This window comes from Salvelinus fontinalis, chromosome 10 (assembly GCF_029448725.1).
Source record: "Salvelinus fontinalis isolate EN_2023a chromosome 10, ASM2944872v1, whole genome shotgun sequence".
Taxonomy (NCBI): Eukaryota; Metazoa; Chordata; class Actinopteri; order Salmoniformes; family Salmonidae; genus Salvelinus; species Salvelinus fontinalis.
The window spans coordinates 34,061,501-34,067,554 of NC_074674.1; positions in this window are offsets into that span (position 1 = coordinate 34,061,501).

Genomic DNA, 6,054 nt, shown 5'->3' on the forward strand with positions numbered 1-6,054 from the left:
ATTATTTAAAAAAATCTGTAGGTAGTACTAAAGATTTTTAAATAAAATAATCCTATTAAAATGGAAATCTCCTTGAAAGAGGTAATATGCCAGGTCTATTCGGCCAAAATCAATGATGGCCTATTGTATTGATAACAGAACGAATAGTAACTCAACTTTTAAGATATCTGATTTTTTTGCTACAATGACACACTTTGCTAGCTAGCTACCCACCTCATTAGTTTCTTTTAGCATGTGCATGTAGTAAGTACAGCATCATGCCTTCGGGATGTGTCTTTCCAGATTCCACAACGATTCTTTAGTTGTGGACACTACATCACCAGACTCCCTCTCTTGCTCTTGGTCCTCATCTTTGTAAGTCACCTTGATTTTTATCAGTTTCTTTATGAAAATATTTAGCATACTTGATGAAAGTAGCTAAAGCAAGGGGCTATAGCAACACGCAAGTAGACAACAAATGCATGCTGGGCCTGGCATGGCCTGAGCTCGTGAAGTGAGCACTACTTGGAGCGAAATTGGAGGGGGCGAGAAGGCCAATGCTCCATCCAGCCTTTGGGATACTCCCTCCACGTTCCACTGGAATTGGGCACGTTCCGCTCCAAGCTCAGCTCACATACACTGGCGGAGAACATCAAGTGTTTTGGTGCATAATGAATGCCCAGGCCCGGCCCGTAGGGGGCCTGTCATGCCAAATAGTGTCCACCTGCGACATTTTCCCCCCCATACGTCACACTGGGATTCAAGAAGCAATTAGCGCCCATTGCTACTGTATATCAACAGTGTGATAAGCGAACGCATCGAATTTTGGAGATCATTACAGACAAAATGACATTCTGCTATGTAAACAAAACTTATTTCCACATCAATTCCGCTGATTAATATGAAAACATTATTTTGAACTACTTTTGGGTACCTCAATGTCAACAACATTAATAGTAATGTCTTAAACAGTTCTATGATTTTGAAATAGCAAATAAAACATGTAAACTGCACATGAACTTATTTTGTGAGCTCCCATAAAGCTATTAACACTTAATATGTGCAAATCAGTTCAAGTCATACACTGGCTCCTTTGGCTGGCATATTTTTATTTTGACCTTCCCTTTTCTTGTCTTGCTAAAGTATGCTATTAGTCCTATTATGATTATTCCACCCTATCCCCCTTCCTCCACCACATGGCACGAATTTCCAAGATGGCGTAGCAGTGTAGACGTCTTTGTCCTGTCGTGTCCCGTGTCCCTTGTATATATCTTTTTACATCTTTTTCTTCGCATATCTTTTAAAAATACTTTCTTAAACCTCAACTTCTAAATACTCTCCTGCAACCCGCCTCACCCAATGTGGCGTGGATCTGCTTTTTTCTAAAGTATTTCTATTTACTTCTGATCTGGAATCCATCTACTGAAGATAGCCAGCTAACTGCCTACCAGCTATCAGTTAGCAAACCATTGCTAGCGGTCATCAGCTAACCTTTAGCTCGGAAAGCTCTCGCTAGTTCGAACAACGTGACTAAAACCAGAGCATAACGGACCTATTTCTCTCCATATCCCCGGATTCCTACCGCAAACTCTGAACATTTTCATCTGGATCTTCGCAACTAGCTAACCACAATCCCGGGTGACCACTCCTGGCTAGCGTTTCCATCCCGGAGCAAGCACCAATTAGCCTGAAGCTAGCCCGGCTAGGGCTCCTGTGCTACCACTGAAGCCCACTCCTGGGCTACAATATTCGGACCCCTTTACTGCCGGTACGGAGCACGGAACCCCGCCGATCCTCTACGACTGGAATACCGACATAATCTGCCCGAGGACTCCAACAGGCCCCTCAGGCGTGACGCCCGCTGAAGGCCCATTCTGCTAACCTACTAGGCCTGTTAGCTACCTAGAGCTACCTGGAACCCTACTAATTCCACGACTGGTCTATCGACGTCACCGCACGAAGAGGCAAAACAGACTTCCCCCCCCATCGCGACGTCCCCCAAAGGCTAACTTGCCTGCCCCGGTCTGCTAACTGCTAGCTTATCTTGCAGCTAGCGCAGCCAGGAAGCTAGCACCAGTTAGCAAACACAATTCTACAATTCACAACCTCTCTTTCGCCATCGCTATCCGGCTTGGATTCTCTGTCGACACGACCACGTCTGGTCTGCAGACGTGCCCTCAACCGGTGCCCTCAACCGGCCTCCGTCTGAGCAGACCACCCTCCGTCTGAGCAGACCACCCCCCTGGCTACTAACTTTAAACGCGTGCTAGCTTAGTGGAGGCCTCACTGCTCATCTACGGCTGCCCCCTGGACACTGATCACTTGGCTACATAGCTGATGCCTGCTTGGCTGTCCATTAATTCATGGTACTCCATTCTGTTTATTTGTGTTTTTTCTGTCGGCTCTGTGCCTTAACTCAGGATCTGTGTGTAGTTAATCCGACCCTCTCTGCCCATTTTTACCTTCTGTTGCTGTGTTAGCTGACTAGCTGCTGTTACCTCACCTGTTGTTTTAGCTAGCTCTCCCAATCATGACCTGCAATCACTTTATGCCTTATTGTATGTCTCTCTCAAATATCAATATGCCTTGCATACTATTGTTCAGGCTAGTTATCATTGTTTTGGTTTGCAATGGACCCCGTATGTCACGATCGTGTGGGGGATTGACGGACCAAAACGCAGCAGTTGGAAAATAAGCCATCTTCTTTTATTTTAAAAGATGACAAAAAATAAACACGAAACACTTTAACAAAACGAACAAAACAACAAAACGACCGTGAAGCTACAAACGTTGTGCACATACATACAGGCTACAAACGTTCTACATAGACAATTACCCACAACCAATGAGAGCCTATGGCTACCCTAAATAAGGCTCCCAATCAGAGACAACCGAAATCAGCTGTCTCTAATTGGGAACTCATTCAGGTAACCATAGACTCTCCTAGACAACTAAACATACATAGACAACACTAGAAACATGTACTCCACACAAACCCATATACTATACAACAACCCCTTTACCATAAACAACACCCAAAACCAACAAAACAAAAACATTCCCCATTTCACACCCTGACCTAACTAAAATAATAAAGAAAACAAAGAATACTAAGGCCAGGGCGTGACATAACCCCCCCCTTGAGGCGCGAACTCCGGGCGCACCATACACAGTCTAGGGGAGGGTCTGGGTGGGCTTCCATCCCCGGTGGCGGCTCCGGCTCTGGTCGCGGTCCCCACGTCACCACAGTACCTAAACACCTCCTAGGCTTCCTCCAAACGACCCCCCTCCACATTAACCCCATTGTATTAAGGGGCAGTTCCGGACTAAGGGACAGCTCCGGACTAAGGTCCAGTACCAGGGTAAGGGGCAGTACCAGGATCAGGGGCAGTACCAGGGTAAGGGGCAGTACCAGGGTAAGGGGCAGCACCAGGGTAAGGGGCAGCACCAGGGTAAGGGGCAGCACCAGGGTAAGGGGCAGCACCAGGGTAAGGGGCAGCTCCAGGGTAAGGGGCAGCTCCGGACTGATGAATGGCAGCTCCGGACTGAGGGACTGCAGCTCCGGACTGAGGGACTGCAGCTCCGGACTGAGGGACGGCCCATGGCTGGCTGACAGATCTGGCTGCTCATGGCTGGCTAACGGATCTGGCTGCTCATGGCTGGCTAACTGATCTGGCTGCTCATGGCTGGCTGACGGATCTGGCTGCTCATGGCTGGCTGACGGATCTGGCTGCTCATGGCTGGCTGACGGATCTGGCTGCTCATGGCTAGCTGACGGATCTGGCTGCTCATGGCTAGCTGACGGATCTGGCTGCTCATGGCTAGCTGACGGATCTGGCTGCTCATGGCTAGCTGACGGATCTGGCTGCTCATGGCTAGCTGACGGATCTGGCTGCTCATGGCTAGCTGACGGATCTGGCTGCTCATGGCTAGCTGACGGATCTGGCTGCTCATAGCTAGCTGACGGATCTGGCTGCTCATGGCTGGCTGACGGATCTGGCTGCTTATGGCTGCTCCTGTCTGGTTGGCGGCTCTAGCGGCTCCTGTCTGGCTGGCGGCTCTAGCGGCTCCTGTCTGACGGACGGCTCAGTGGGCTCATGGCAGACGGGCGGCTTTGCAGGCTCATGGCAGACGGGCGGCTTTGCAGGCTCATTGCAGACGGATGGCTCAGATGGCGCTGGGGAGACAGATGGCTCAGATGGCGCTGGGGAGACGGATGGCTCAGATGGCGCTTGGCAGACGGGCAGTTCAGTCATTGCTGTGCAGACGGCAGACTCCTGCCGGCTGAGGCGCACTGTAGGCCTGGTGCGTGGTGCCGGGACTGGTGGCACCGGGCTGGGGACACGCATCTCAGGGCTAGTGCGGGGAGCAGCAACAGGACGCACAGGACTCTGGGGACACACAGGAGGCTTGGTGCGTGGTTTAGACACTGGTGGTAAAGGGCTGGAGACACGCACCATATAGCTAGTGCGTGGAGGAGGCACTGGTGGTACTGGGTTGGGGCGGGGAGGTGGCGCCGGAAATACCGGACCGTGCAGGCGTACTGGCTCCCTTGAACGCCGAGCCTGCCCAACCTTACCTGGTTCTATGCTCCCCGTCGCCTGACCAGTGCGGGGAGGTGGAATAACCCGCACCGGCCTATGTAGGCGAACCGGGGACACCATGCGTAAGGCTGGTGCCATGTACGCCGGCCCGAGGAGACGCACTGGTGACCAGATGCGTTGGGCCGGCTTCATGACATACGGCTCAACGCTCAGTCTAGCCCGGCCGATACGTGGAGCTGAAATGTACCGAACCGGGCTATGCACGCGTACAGGAGACACCGTGCGCTCTACTGCGTAACACGGTGTCTGCCCGTACTCTCGCTCTCCACGGTAAGTACAGGGAGTAGGCGCAGGTTTCCTACCTGACTTCGCCACACTCCCTTTAAGGCCCCCCCCAAGAAATTTTTGGGTTGTACTCACGGGTTTCCAGCCTTGTCTCCGTGCTGCCTCCTCATATCGCCTCCTCTCGGCTTTAGCTGCCTCCAGCTCTTCACGAGGAAGGCGATATTCTCCCGGTTGAACCCACGGCCCCTTACCATCCAGTATCTCCTCCCATGTCCATGAATCCTGTGTAGGTAGGTCCTGTTGCCGCTTTCCATGCCGCTTGGTCCTATGGTGGGTAATTCTGTCACGATCGTGTGGGGGATTGACGGACCAAAACGCAGCAGTTGGAAAATAAGCCATCTTCTTTTATTTTAAAAGATGACAAAAAATAAACACGAAACACTTTAACAAAACGAACAAAACAACAAAACGACCGTGAAGCTACAAACGTTGTGCACATACATACAGGCTACAAACGTTCTACATAGACAATTACCCACAACCAATGAGAGCCTATGGCTACCCTAAATAAGGCTCCCAATCAGAGACAACCGAAATCAGCTGTCTCTAATTGGGAACTCATTCAGGTAACCATAGACTCTCCTAGACAACTAAACATACATAGACAACACTAGAAACATGTACTCCACACAAACCCATATACTATACAACAACCCCTTTACCATAAACAACACCCAAAACCAACAAAACAAAAACATTCCCCATTTCACACCCTGACCTAACTAAAATAATAAAGAAAACAAAGAATACTAAGGCCAGGGCGTGACACCGTAGTTCCACTCTCCGTACCTCTGATACCTCCTTTGTCCCACCCCCCACACATGCGGTGACCTCACCCATTGAGACCAGCATGTCCAGAGATACAACCTCTCTTATCATCACCCAGTGCCTGGGCTTGCCTCCGCTGTACCCGTGCCCCACCATACCCTGGTCTGCACATTATTCCCAGAATCTATTCTACCACGCCCATAAATCTGCTCCTTTTATTCCTTGTCCCCAACGCTCTAGGCGACCAGTTTTGATAGCCTTTAGCCGCACCCTCATCCTACTACTCCTCTGTTCCTCGGGTGATGTGGAGGTAAACCCAGGCCCTGCATGTCCCCAATCACCCTCATTTGTTGACTTCTGTGATCGAAAAAGCCTTGGCCTCATGCATGTCAACATCAGAAGCCTCCTCCCTAAGTTT